General features: G+C 39.8%; 1 long non-coding RNA gene across 1 annotated transcript in view; it reads left to right on the top strand.

Annotated features, from left to right (window-relative positions):
* LOC311520076 overlaps window positions 1-14,281 on the top strand; it is a 141,337-nt gene that overhangs the window by 27,734 nt on the left and 99,322 nt on the right. The window contains exon 3 of the long non-coding RNA XR_014711473.1: window positions 2,814-2,917. This is a non-coding gene — a long non-coding RNA (uncharacterized lncRNA). The remainder of the gene's footprint in view (window positions 1-2,813; window positions 2,918-14,281) is intronic.

Below are 14,281 nucleotides of genomic sequence, written 5' to 3'. Positions count from 1 at the left end.
GCTGCTTATAACAACTGCTTACATGACTTATAAGTTGTCTAGGGATAAAGATGTTTAGTTGCTCAGATGATATGCTCAGTGCAGAGTCAGAAAGGCTTCTAAAGCTATGTATTTCAGCCACATTTGGTTACTGAAAGCACTAGAGTTTCTGGGAAATGTAAAAGAATGACTTTTGATTTTAACAATAGATAATTCTGTTTGAGAAAAACAAAATACAATGGACCAAATTTTACTCTCACTTCTGCAAAATATCTTAACTGAAATCAATGGGGGTGCTCTAGATTTACACTAATTTATATTTCCTCTCCCATTTAATACGTACAGTTGTGAATAGGTTTGTGCAAATAAGTCACTTTCTCCTGCATTTAAGCAAATGCACTAATTGTATTGCTTGTCTATGTGAAGCTAAGCTATGCATTCATATTTTATAATGATGTTCCATGCTGTGGATATTAAACTGTTCTACATGTACCTTGTTGAAAATCAGCTTAAAGGGAAAGGTAATCCCAATTTACAAGAGAAAGCTACAATATTATTTCAAACAGTGGTTCATTTATATCAATTAAAGGGCGCAAAATTATTGCCATTATTTACCAATATATGAAAAATGTCCTTATTCCCCTAAAATAAACAGAATTACCTGTTCTTATAAACATATAAAATCTTTTGGAAGCCAGCTGCAGATGGAGATATAATAATAAATATTGGTCTTGGTATGCATGTTTCAAGAGTTATAGATATTCTTTTCACCTAAAGACTCTGCAAATAAATACAAATTTCCAAACAGTTAAAGTGACTCAGAACAAGACCCATGGGAGTTTTGAACCTAATGTAGCTTGAAACTGACTGAAAGATATGCTGCAAATAGCTTTTAGAAGCTGGTATTTATTGCACCATGTTCATCTTTCCCTTACTTAAAATTATGCCACTTGACCTGTAGCCATATGTTCTTGTGCTATGATCAGATTTCAAGAGTCAAGCCAGATCAGTGTTTGGATGGGAGAATTTAAGGAATACCTCAAGTATTGCAGACAATGGCATCTAAGATTCAGTATGTATCACTCTTCCTTCTGACTCCTCACTAAACCAAAGCCCGATGCTAAGGGGTACTGTGCTGTTACAATTTCTGTTCTTTGGAAAAAACGGAGGTTCTCTGAGCAGTTCTCCACATGTATTCCACTTCTGGTATACATGAACCCTATGTGTGCAAAACTGGATTCTTTTGAATAGCAGTGTATAATGTAGACATAAATGTAGCAATTTTATAGCTGTAGTGCAAGACACAAGAGGGGAGTCACATGGATAATGGAGACAATTTTAAAAGCATGTGGGGATGTTTTTCAAAGGTGACAGGTGCCTTGAAGGAAAACTTCAACTAGAAGTAGGTCACAAAATAGAACCTGTCTGCTTCCACAAAGGAAAATTCCAGTGGCACTACATAATCCAGTATGCAAGGAGCTCAAAAATCTGCAGAGCAGGGGTATCATAGCACCTGTAGAAGCCAGTACAGCCTGAACAGAAAGCGTAGTGATGGTAAAGAAGCCATCAAGCAATTTACGTGTCTGAATACACCCAAAGCCACTGAACCTGACATTGAAAAGATGCCACTCTCCACTGCCCACAATGGCTGACATCTTACCAGAACTTTCCAAAGGCAGAATCTTGATAGTCTGAAGTGAGGAATGGGTTTTGGCACATAAGCCTGGATATAGAGTCCAGTATACTGATAACCTTTGCAACACCATTTAGTTGCTAGAGATGGCTGTGGATGCTGATGGGCATAAGCCTAACGTCAGAGGTATTCCAGAGAAGATTCACCCAAGCACTGGAAGGACTGCCTGGAAGGACTGCAGTTGTGAATGATATCCTCAGTGGTGACGGGAGCAATGATACAGAAACTGAAAGAGATCCTGACCAAAAAACCTACAAGCTTTGCTACAATCATGTCAGGTCAAGAACATAAAACTCAACCCATTAAAAATATGAATCAAAGAGCATGGCATACAATGGACCTCACAGCAGAGGGACTGAAAGCAGAGCCCAACAAGACCAAGGAAGTCAGAACCATGCCAGCTTCAGTGGATGTGAAAGGGGTACAGAGTTTCATGGGAACGATAAATTTTTCAAGTTCTGCCTACACGTGGTTGTAGTTTCTGGCTGGGCCTGTTGTCCCCCCTCTCAAGTTGCTGGTCAGTCGCTTGTTGGTCAGTTGGTAGGTTGCTCATCACTCTTTGGCCGGAACACATACATCAGCTCACAAGGCAGGATGCTTGGTGGGACTCGGCAGGTCCCCAACAGCAAGCATCTGACATGTTGAAACAAATGATAACAGATGCTTCTGTCCTGAAGGGCTACCAGCCAGGGAAGCCCCTGACACTCAGTGTGAAGCACTGGAGAAAGAATTGGGTGTAGCTCTTTTGCAGAACCAGCCAATTGCTTATGCCAGCTGAGCCCTATCAGAATGTGAATAGGGGTATGGACAAATAGAAAAAAAGCTTCTGGCTTTGGTATTTGGAGTGTAGTAATTCCACCAATACATCAATGGCCACCCAGTAATAAGTATAATCAGACTGCAAACCCCTAAAGACTATCATGGCAAAGCTCCTTTTTAGTGCTCCAAAAAGATTGCAGCACGTGTTGATGTGCCTCCAGATCTATCAGGTAGAGATCAAATATTGTCCTAGCCATTTGCCAGTCTTAGCTGACACCCTAAGCAAGTCATATATACCCATTATTAGCGGGTTGTGGGGAGAGGCTCAAGATATTGAATCCATTAACTATCCATTAGCTTCACTATCTCCCTGTTTCCACAGTGAAACTGATGGAAATCAAAGAGACTACAGAAAAGGACATCCAGCAACAGGCAGTCAAGAGAGCGATACTAGCAGGATGTCCAGAAGACAAAAGCCAAGCACTGGTAGGAGCAGAACTATATTTTCAAATTAAAGATGAGCTGAATGTGGAGGATGGAGTCATATTTCAACAACAGAGAGCTGTTGTCCCCACTTCATTATGTAAGGATGTAATGGAAAAAAAACACCTCACACCTGGACATTGGCAGCTATCGGATGGGCTTGAGAGTGTGTTTCCTGGCTGGAAATAAATACACAACTCTGCTCCTTGATGGAAGGCCACGATGCTTTCTAGTGGTGTAATAACCACCAGCCAGGGCTGGCCTTAGGTATGGGCAAACTGGGCAAAAGCCCAGGGTGCCGTTATAAATGGGGTGCCTCTGGAGCAGGGGTGCCCCTCCCTCTGCTGGCATCTGCAACCCCTCGGCTCCTGCCCTCTGCCTTGGAGCTGCCCCTGGACAGCTGCTCCCGGGAGCTTCCTGTCCACTATACAGAGCGGGCAGAGGTGCGGGAAGGATGGGTGCTGATGTCAGGGTGCCCCTGCTCCCCTGCCCATGTACCCCGTCTCCACAGAGTGGGGTGAGTGGACAGGGCTCAAGAGTGGGATGGAGCTGCTGGTGGCTTCTGCTGCGTCTGAATAAGCTTTTCTTCAGACTGGTGAGTGCCGCTCTCTTAAAGGGACAGCGCATGGTCTCTCATATACTCCCCAGCTCACACTCTCGGTCTCTTTCACAGTCACCCCCCAACACATACTTATGTTGTTGTTGTTGCTGTTACTTGTTGGTACTTCCTGAAATGCACATATGTTCTCTGTAATTTTATTCTAAGTGCTGTTATTTTAGTTTTCTGATGGGTCTGTGCATTTCATAATTTTATTTCTCTCTTCTGCTTAAATTTAATTCTTTGAGTGGTGAGTTCTAAAATGCCCAATCTGCCTGGACTAATTATCATTATTACTTTTATTACCACATTTTGCTTCGTCATTCATTATTTAAAGTGCTACAATCAAATAATAGTATCATCCTAGAATGTAACTTTAGCTTGTACTAACCTTAGTAGTGCCTTAGTTTAAAAAAAAAAGTCAGCTAAACACATTGCTTTAGACACTGGGCAGATGAAGGTTGCCTATTTTCAAACTGTATTTTTAGGTCTGTATATTTATTCTGTAAAATAACTTAAAATGTGCATGAAAATAAATGCATTTCCAACTATTTTATCAAAAGTAATGATGGAGTCTAACGTTAGTGAGTCACATACATGATTGTGATTGGTAAACATAAATTCCAAAATAATTAGAAAAATAAATTCCCTTTCTTAATAAAAGAGAAAAAAAACTAATCACAGATGTAAAAATTATGGTTTTAGTGAAAAACAATTGACTAAAATAGAGCCAATAATGGCAGTAACACAGAGTGTGTCTGTTAGAGAAAGTAAACAGATTTTATATATTTTTATTTATCTCTACTAAAGATAATGTACAAAGTATCAAACGTGTGTTTCTAATATCTGTGTTAAAACTCCAGAACAGATACCTCAAGGTTTGGGATTGGGAGTATCTTGCTGCATTATCTCCTGATTGTTATATAAAGAAAGAAAAAATATATACAAACTCCAATTAAATGTTTAAAGTTTATTTGTAAATTTAGAACAATTAGAGTGCTCCTGTCAGCTAGTTCCTAAGTTATTATCTGCAAAAACCCTAGAATTTTCAGGTGCCTAGGTAGTCCCTGGAATCATGGTTAAAGTTTCCTACGACCCCCCAAAAACTGAAATGGTGCCCAGGTGAGCCATGAGTGGCTAGAGGGCTGCAGGTGGGCTGTGGGCTCTGGCAAGATGCAGCCACTGTGTGATAGAGCAAAGCCCACCTTGAGCCACAACAGCAGTGCAGAAGTAAGGGTGCCAATACACCATATGTCATGCCCCCCCTTACTTCTGTGCTGCTGCTGGCAGTGGCGTTGCCTTCAGAGCTGGGTGCCCTGCCAGCCCCTGCCAGTATCAGGCTGCCCTACCAGTGCTTAATTTGTGCCGGGGCTGAGCTCTGGCATCTCTTTCAACACAAATTGAACACTGGGGGGAGGCAGTGGGGTCCAGAGGTGCGGGGGGAGAGGAAGCCCAGGTTGCCCCGGAGTGATGGGGGAGATGGGAAAGGGGCACCAAAATATGAGTTCGCCTAGGGTGCCATTTTCCCTAAGGCTGGCCCTGCCACTAGCAGAAAGAGATCTGTTTACCAGATGAGCTGCCCACCCAACCAAAGGGGGAGCGGGCTTCTTTATCTTCAAGGAAAAGCAGTACTTGATTAGAGTGGACTACTATGTACATTTTGGGAAGTCAAGGCCTAGCCTGACTAATACAAGAAGCAAGTCAGTTTTTGGAAAACTGAGGGCCCACTTTGTGAAATATGGCATTCCACATGCTATATTCACTGATAAGGGACCCCAGTTTGCCTCAGAAGAATTCAAGAAATTTGTATGCAAATGAGAGTTTGATGACCATCTCCCTAGCATATCCATAAAGTAATGGTAAGGTGGAATCCGTTATAAAAACAGCGAAGAGACTGTTACACAAGCCTGTTTCTTCTGGTTCAGTCCCCTAGTTAGCATTTTTGACACATGAGAATATCCAATCACACAGGTTCCAAAACAGTCCAGCACAATCACTGATGGGGTGAAAGACCAAAGCCCTGCCACCAGTGAAGGGAAACATTTGCAGCCAGAAGGATGGAGACACTGCTGAGATGAGATGTCCTACAATCAGAGAAAGCAGGAACTAGAGTACGAATGGTCAGCCATGGAAACCGGCTACCAGATCCTGTGAGGATCAAGCTATTAGAGAAACACCAGAAGAAGTGGACTAAAGGAGTTATGAGGGGTGCAGAGGCACCCAGGTTGTATGAGGTGACTACGCAGAGGAACAGGTGATCTGAAGGAACAGGACACACAAACAGCAGATACGACACCCAGAGAGAGTCTACAGAGATACAGAAACCATCACAGAACAAAGAAGCAGAGAACCATTGGGAGGCCAGCCCCATAGCAAGGGAGGAGACTCCAAAGAGAGAGTTTGCTAGACTCAGAGACAGAGATTGTTAGCACATAGCTGAGTTGGTGTCTTGTCTTTACCACAGACTTAGTCTTTGAGATAGCTTGATCTCAACAACAAGGAGTCTGGTGTCACCTTAAAGATTAACAGATGTATTTGGGCATAAGCTTTTGTGGGTTAAAAACCACAGATGCAGGCATTATTCTTCAGATGCATGGAGTGAAAATTACAGATTCAGGCATTCTTCAGATGCATGGAGTGAAAATTACAGATGCAGGCATTATTATACTGACACATGAAGAGAAGGGAGTTACCTCACAAGTGGAGAACCAGTGTTGACAGGGCCAATTCAATCAGGGTGGATGTAGTCCACTCCCAATAATTGATGAGGAGGTGTCAATTCCAGGAGAGGGAAAATTGCTTTTGTAGTGAGCCAGTACCTATTCAAGCCCAAATTAATGGTGTTAAATTTGCAAATGAATTTTAGCTCTTCAGTTTCTCTTTGAAGTCTGTTTCTGAAGTGTTTTTGTTCAAGTATGGCTACTTTTAAATCTGTTATAGAATGTCCAGGAAGATTGAAGTTGTCAAGGTTCCTTCCCCACTCTGAACTCTAGGGTACAGATGTGGGGATCTGCATGAAAGACCCCCTAAGCTTATTCTTACCAGCTTAGGTTAAAACTTCATCAAGGTACAAACTTTGCCTTGTCCTTGAACCCTATGCTGCCACCACCAAGCGTGTTAAACAAAGAAAGAGCCCACTTGGAGACGTCTTCCCCCCAAAATATCTCCCCAAACCCTACACCCCCTTTCCTAAAAATCCTCACCAATTTGCATAGGTGAACACAGACCGAAACCCTTGGATCTTAAGAACAATGAAAAAGCAATCAGATTCTTAAAAGAAGAATTTTAATTAAAGAAAAGGTAAAAGAATCACCTCTGTAAAATCAGGAAGGTAAATACCTTACAGGGTAATCAGATTCAAAACATAGAGAATCCCTCTAGGGAAAACCTTAAGTTACAAAAAGACACAAAAACAGGAATATATATTCCATTCAGCACAACCTATTTTACCAGCCATTTAACAAAAGGAAATCTAATGCATTTCTATCTAGATTACTTACTAATTGAACAGAAGTTATGAAGAGCATTCCTGATCTGTTCCCGGCAAAAGCATGACACAGACAGACAGACCCTTTGTCCCGTCCCCCACCCCCCATCCAGCTTTGAAAGTATTTTGCCTCCTCATTGATTATTTTGGTCAGATGCCAGTGAGATTATATTAGCTTCTTAACCCTTTATAGATTAAAGGGTTTTGCCTCTGGCCAGGAGGGATTTTATAGTTCTGTATACAGAAAGGTGGTTACCCTTCCCTTTATATTTATGACAGAGGTGTTCTCCTACTGGCTTTTGTATGTTACCATCCCTGATGTCCGATTTGTGTCCATTTATTCTTTTACGTAGATACTGTCCGGTTTGGCCAATGTGCATGGCAGAGGGCATTGCTGGCACATGTGGCATATATAACATTAGTAGATGTGCAGATGAATGAATCCCTGATGGTGTGGCTGATGTGGTTGGGTCCTCTGATGGTGTCGCTAGAGTAGATATGGGGACAGAGTAGGCAACGAGGTTTGTTACAGGGATTGGTTCCTGGGTTAGTGTTTCTGTGGCGTGGTGTGTAGTTGCTGGTTAGTATTTCCTTCAGGTTGGGCGGGGTGTCTGTAAGCAAGGATTGGCCTGCCTTCCAAGGTCTGTGAGAGTGAGGGATCATTTTCCAGGATAGGTCGTAGATTATTGATGATGAGCTGGAGAGATTTTAGCTGGAGCTTGTATGTGATGGCCAGTGGTGTTCTGTTATTTTCCTTGTTGGGCCTGTCCTGTAGTAGGTAACTTCTGGGTACTTGTCTTGCTCTGCCAATCTGTTTTCTCACTTCCCCAGGTGGGTACTGTAGTTTTTTTTACTGTAGTGTCTTTTTATTTGGAAAGTGCCTAATACATTCTGTGTCATAAATAAATCATAATAATCATCAGGAAGCTGGCTCACATGATGTGTTCACTGATCTTTGGCATGAGTGTTTCCTGCAAAAGGAAGGCAGCATAAACTTACAACAGGTAGGAGTCCTGACCTACCAGATCTTCTAGTATCTTTAAAACTTCCCTGATCACTGGCATAGTGCCTCATATCTGGCCTCTTAGGAAATCCTGCAAGTTTCCTACAGTTAACATTATCACTTGTATGTACCATCATGAGCACACAGGAGTTTGCTGACATGTTTGTCAACCTTTTCAGATTTACCTGTATGGGAAGATACTATATAAGTTGTTGGTCGGTCTCTCTCAAACTTTTCTATCTTATGAGTTTTTTGTGCAGTAATGGGTAGAACTCAAACAATGTAGAAGCTCAGAATAGACTTGGAGAAATAAAATGCTGCTTTAAATAGTGAAGTATGTCTGAAACTTACAGGTCTGCAAAAATTAGTCCTGATCCTGAGTCTACTAAAACAGACCACTGCTCTGGCACTCTGTCATGCTAGCAGATCCAACATCAGAATCAGGGACTTGTCTGAAAATATCAGAAGGACAGATTTTTTTGTGAGATTTATGCTGTTTCTGATTCAGCTGAAAATAGCATAAGAATAGCTGTTTTCACAATGTCTTGACAGTTCTGCTTCTGATCCCAGATACAAGTGGGAAGGGCTGAGCAGGGTGAAATTGAAAAGTAGTATAAAAATGTTAACTGGACTTTTTAAAAAAAATACTAATGTTTAACCTGAATTTTTGAAAACTTTTGGGTGAAAGATAGGGCTTTGTCTAATCTAGTTCACCAGATGTGTGTTTCACAGGAATTTTCTCTTTAACTTTGTAAAACATCTAAAAACCGAAGTTTTAACTCCTCATCGGAATCTAGCCCTTAGTAATTGAACTATAGGAAACGAAGAGCTCGTTACAAGAACAGGGTGAATGAGCTGGAATTAATCATATTTAATTACATGTGCAAATGCATCGACTAGTTTAGGGTTCAAAATAAGACTGCTAATTATGTTGAAAATGCAATTGCACTGTACCCAGGCTTGCTTGATTGTTTTGTGCTCCTATTAGGTTTTCACTATTGTCTGTTATACACTACTGGTTAAGAATGTCAAACACAGCAAGTACAATTATGTACCCATTTAGAAGCGCAACCCGAGCAGCCTGTGAAAAACATTGCAGGTGTCCATCACAAAATTGCTAAACCTTGTCAGCACATGAATGTAGCTTCTGTCAATGCTCAGATCACAACACATGACTACTTATATTTAATGCATACTTTATATTCCTTTTTAGGCTTGGAAGGATAACATTTTAAGTGATGTTGGTAATTGTTGAAAACCCAATGAAAAACAAATTTTCTGTTATGTCCCTATTTACTGGGGGCTGTTTAAATCAAGACATTGAAAGGTATAAACTTTATTGTCATAGGTAGCCACACATCATTAACAAAATTCCTATATTTCAGGGTAAAATCTAAAGTTTAACGGTAACAGTCCCTTCATTGCTTAGGAACCTGGCAGGGACATCCTTGGGATATTTCAATTATTTTATTAGTAATAGAAATTTGTCCCTTATGTTTTCATTTCCAGCTAGTGTATACTCTTCTGAAAAAAACATATATTTGAAAATAAGTCCTTGGAATCAATATATCTATTGAAACAGCTGAACCCTAAACACTATGATTTTTTTAGGTCATGTTGCCCTTCTGTAGTATACTGTGTTATCAGGGCTCCCTGCCAATCATCACTGTTCATTAATAGCCAAAAGCAAAAAAAAAAAATATTTCTCCATTGCACCCCATACACACTTGCACATAAGGAGAGGATTCCCAAAGCATATTGATTTTGTAAATAGGGGACGCTCAGTTTACAGATCTAATCTAGCTTAGCCTTATTTAATAAATGCATTATTACACCAGGCTATGGTTTAAATATTGATTTCTTCATGGTTCAGAAAACACACTCAAATCAGCTGTGACATTTGGACAAGGTCAGTGTAGCTAAAATTTAGAGTCAGACTGCAAAACTGTAATTGGTCACAAAATTCTCAAGTGCAACAGTATAGGGAACACATATCTATATCAAAGCATACTTGGGATCAAACTGTAAATGTAAATTCTTCCCCATTCCCTTCATATGAAACTGCAAAAGTAACCATAATTGCTATTATGAGATAAATGTCATACAAGTTAAAGAAATGTTATAGCTCTTAGTGCCAAAATGTTCCATAACATAGTCTCTATGGACTTACTCAGCCCTAAATAGGTCAACCTTTAGAAGAAATGTCAAAACTATAAAGTAACCTTGTATCAATTTCAGTCCCTTCTGAATAATCAGTTTGACCTATAGATTTGGCCATTGAAAATAAATTGGAGTCTAAAACACGGAGATTATTTAGAGTTAGATAAAAATGACGTATTGTTAATACCTGCTGCTAACTTTTTTGTAACATTATGGACCTAATGTGTTCTCCTCTGAGTAAGTCAGTTGACTGGCATTTAATAAACACCTGCAATTTTCAAAGCAAACCACAACAGTCAACTCTGTTAGGATTTGTTGGCTCTATAATGTTGTCTCCATGGATATTTCATTACATTCCATTTAAAAAAAAAACCCGTGGAACTATAGTGGAATTGGAAGACACTGATCACTTTTATCCTCTCAGTATGTACTCATCACCTGGCCCCAGATAAAGCGCTGCATCAGTAATAGTTCATAGGAGGTTTAGCCCTCTCTTTCCCAGGTAATGTAACAATGTAGAACAAAGGCTTTGGAATGAGCAAGGAAAAGTAACAAGTGCATAATCTATCTAAGCACTTGCAATTTTTCCAGGCTAAAGTTAGAAAGAAGCGACATTCTTGTTTCAAAATGAGATCTCATCTCCTTTCAGTCCGGCAGAATTTAACTTTGTAATGACATAAAAACCCAGCAGTATTTTGTTTTGTTAGTATGTCTGTGGGTATTTTGTTTGATGTAAGCCAATGCAACCTTTCACCCTGTGAAATTGTATGTATTCCAATGAGGGGGGAAAGCCTACTAATTACTTTTTAAGCATACCTTTTGTAATAGAGACTGTTTTCTCATAAATTGTTAGTGTCAATGAACAGGAAATATGTCAGCCAAACCTATAAAACAGTTTTGTTTCATTGCGTCTTAATCCATATTAGCCAGGAAATACTGAGAAATAGAAAGTTAGCCAATATTGTATTTGTTGAAAAAATGCTTTTGTGTCTTAAGAGTTCCTGTCTCTGAAACTGAAATTCCTTTGCAGGACACAAGGTGAAAAACTGTATTGTATGAAAGGATAGGGGCTTACATTAGTTCAACTGATATCCTAGTCATTAAATCACTCACCATTTTTGTAATAAAAATACATATTGGAAAATCTAAGCAGCCTATTTAACTACTAAATGTACACACTGTCAAGTAAGAACTGTTTACTTTGAATTTATAAGAACTTATGGGTTTAAGAATGGCAGCAATACAGTACCGGACCTAGACAATCCCAGAATAGTAAACTGGTCACATGTGTAATTAAAGTTATAAATAAAACATCACACCAACAAAACTAAGTAGAAATTAAAATCACATTTAAAGTGTAAAAATTGACAGTTTTACTTCAGCACCAAGTCTTAGTTTTATCACTGAATTTAATGCAGTCTGTTCTGCCCGAAGCACATAGGCAGACAAGCAAACAAATCTATTTTCCTGTACTCTGATTCTGCAAGCATTTTAAAGATTTTTCTTTTTAGATTCTATTTTAACATTTAGGCTACATCACATTGCAGTTGCGCTTTACAAAGCACTGCAGGGAGTACATACTTTACAATGAACTACAGTAGACAGGAAGAGTTAATCCAGCTTCGTTGTGATAGATTCTGTCACAGAGTATATCAGGAATATAACTGGAACCATTCCTTAAGAAGGCTGGATTCCAATACATACTTGGACAGAGTGAAAATACACTGAGGGTTTGTCTACACACTGCATTAGTCCGCACTAGAGGGGTGCGAGTTCTAATGAGCACTAACGTGTTGCACACTAACTGTGGACCCTGCTGGCACGCACTATAAGTTCTCTAGTGCTCATTAATGTAGTATTATTTGAAACCGTTAACATGGATTAGGAAATGTACAGTGCGTACCAGCAGGATCCACATGGGCCAATTAGTTTGCACAAGAATTTATACCTGGGCAGTGTGGACTAATGCACTTTATAGACAAACCCTCAGTAGCATCTCTTAAAATATGTCTACATGAGTCAATGGGCCAAATATTGCCCTGAATAAGTAACAATAATATGTAGGTCTCATCTAGCCCTTTTCATCAGGTCTCAAAGTGCTTTACTAAGGAGGTCAGTATCATTATCCGTGTTTTACTGATGGGAAACTGAGGCAGAGAGTGATGAAGTGATTTGCCTAAGGTCACCCAACAGGCCATTGCATCCATTCAACCTCCTAGGGGCAACATGTGGGCCATTAGTCACTGTCAAGACAAGTGCTGTTCCTAATTTCTGGAGCAGCACTTTAAAATACAGGTTTATGATTATGACTCCAATAGTATACAGACATCTCCTCTAAGACACCCCCAAGTTAAAGGGAAAATCAAGGACTGGCTTTTGCTCTACTAACAAGCTATTTTGACAGAGATTAGTAAAGTGTAATAATTACTTCCAAATCTCACCACTGTACAAAATAACTGAAAGTACAAAGGGTTTCTCTGCCCATTTAGACCCATCTTTTCTACACCATTAAAATTAACAAGCAGCAGTATGCAAACCTTCAGGCTCTTCACAGTAAATCACAACAGTCGACTCTGAGGTTTATCCATTCCCAAGAAATGTGTCTGTCATCTCAGCATTTGTGCACATAAAAACATGTGGTTACAGTGATAGTTGCCACATTTTCAGTACCATCAAGAACACTCTGCTTTACTGCAGTACATAATACTCAGCAAGATCTGATAAAGGCAACCACTTAACTATAGTAATATCACTCCAACAGAAAACCGTTAGCAACGCAAGATAAATTCAGCCCTGGCTTAAATGGACACAGCTCCCATTGATTCCTCCTTTCTATGTCTGTTTCCTCTGGGAAGAAATTAGAGGCCTGTCTGCTTTGACTTTATGTAGACACTCCGTTTAATTTTGGTGATTACAGGAGAGACAGTGTTTCTCAGATTGATGGGCTGATGTACTTTGGGGGAGGGGAAAAGAAAGCATTGTGTTTTGCTTTTTTATTCAGAATATTTCTGGTGCCAGGATTTTCCTGGCAAGGTCAGATATAAAATGTGACAAAAATGTTCTGTGATTAATGGATTTCAGTTGTTTTTGATATACTGTGTTTGTAAATAAATCAGTGACCATAAAAGATTCAGAAGAAAGAGAAGACGATGCCATATTTGGAGACTGGGAAGAAGGTAGGAGTTCCTACCAGTATTAAAGTCAGTGGCCAAAAGTTTGCAGCACTTCAGTGGGATTTGTATCCTCTAATGCAATACTGAATTTGACCTGCAGCCTTTAATCTACTCCCTCTTCTCCTGCCCTCAAAGAAACCATACGCATTTCTGTATGCTGAGTTTTTATATGGCAACAGCTTTATTTACATATAAAAAGTAACAAAGGCATTTGTAAATCAACAAGCAATCTTGTGCTATGGTGAGGAAAACAATATAATGGCATAGATGTAGATTTAATGTGGAAGGAGTAGAACTCTGCTCTCAGCTGTCAAAACCATTTTATTCCACTTTCTCAAAGGAAGGAGTTTCATTTTGTGTGCTCTTAGGCAGTCAGAGAAAAATCTTTCAAAGGCACTATTTTTCTTCTGCTGAAATGGGAGCGAAGAGGGCCAGATGTCTCCAACTTCCATGTCCCCTGGTCATACAAGGAAAGTATTGTCACCCCACTGTTTCTGGGTTAAAAGAAATTAGGAACCTGTACTGGAAAGAGCTGCCTCAAAGTCAGTCCAGGGTAGAGTAAGTGATGCTGGTAAGCAAGTGAATGTAACTTGAAGAGCTAGCAGACCTCAGTCTCGCCATCAGTGAGGTGTATCTGGTTTCCAACTGTCAGCACAGTTAAAAGCTTAGAGTTGACCAGCTACTGCAAAAATAGGGTTTTTACACCTTCATTTGAGCCTGGCTGGCTGGCTATTTAATTCTTTCATGTTCAAAAATAGAGTAATGGGTTTGAACATTTACACCAACAGGTTTTTGATTGCATTAATGTTTCTCTAATAACTATTCTTCAAGCCAATACACAATTGCATGAAAACATTTGTATTCATGTGCAGGCAAGAGTAGATGCTATTCATTGGTTATTTGCTATTTGATGCAAATAGCTATTCATCATTGGCTATTGTTTTAA

Source organism: Lepidochelys olivacea (genome assembly GCF_965140295.1).
Source record: "Lepidochelys olivacea isolate rLepOli2 genome assembly, chromosome: 4".
NCBI classification, from domain to species: Eukaryota; Metazoa; Chordata; order Testudines; family Cheloniidae; genus Lepidochelys; species Lepidochelys olivacea.
The sequence above is the reverse complement of the archived record's forward strand: the minus strand, read 5'-3'. Positions and strand labels throughout refer to the sequence as shown.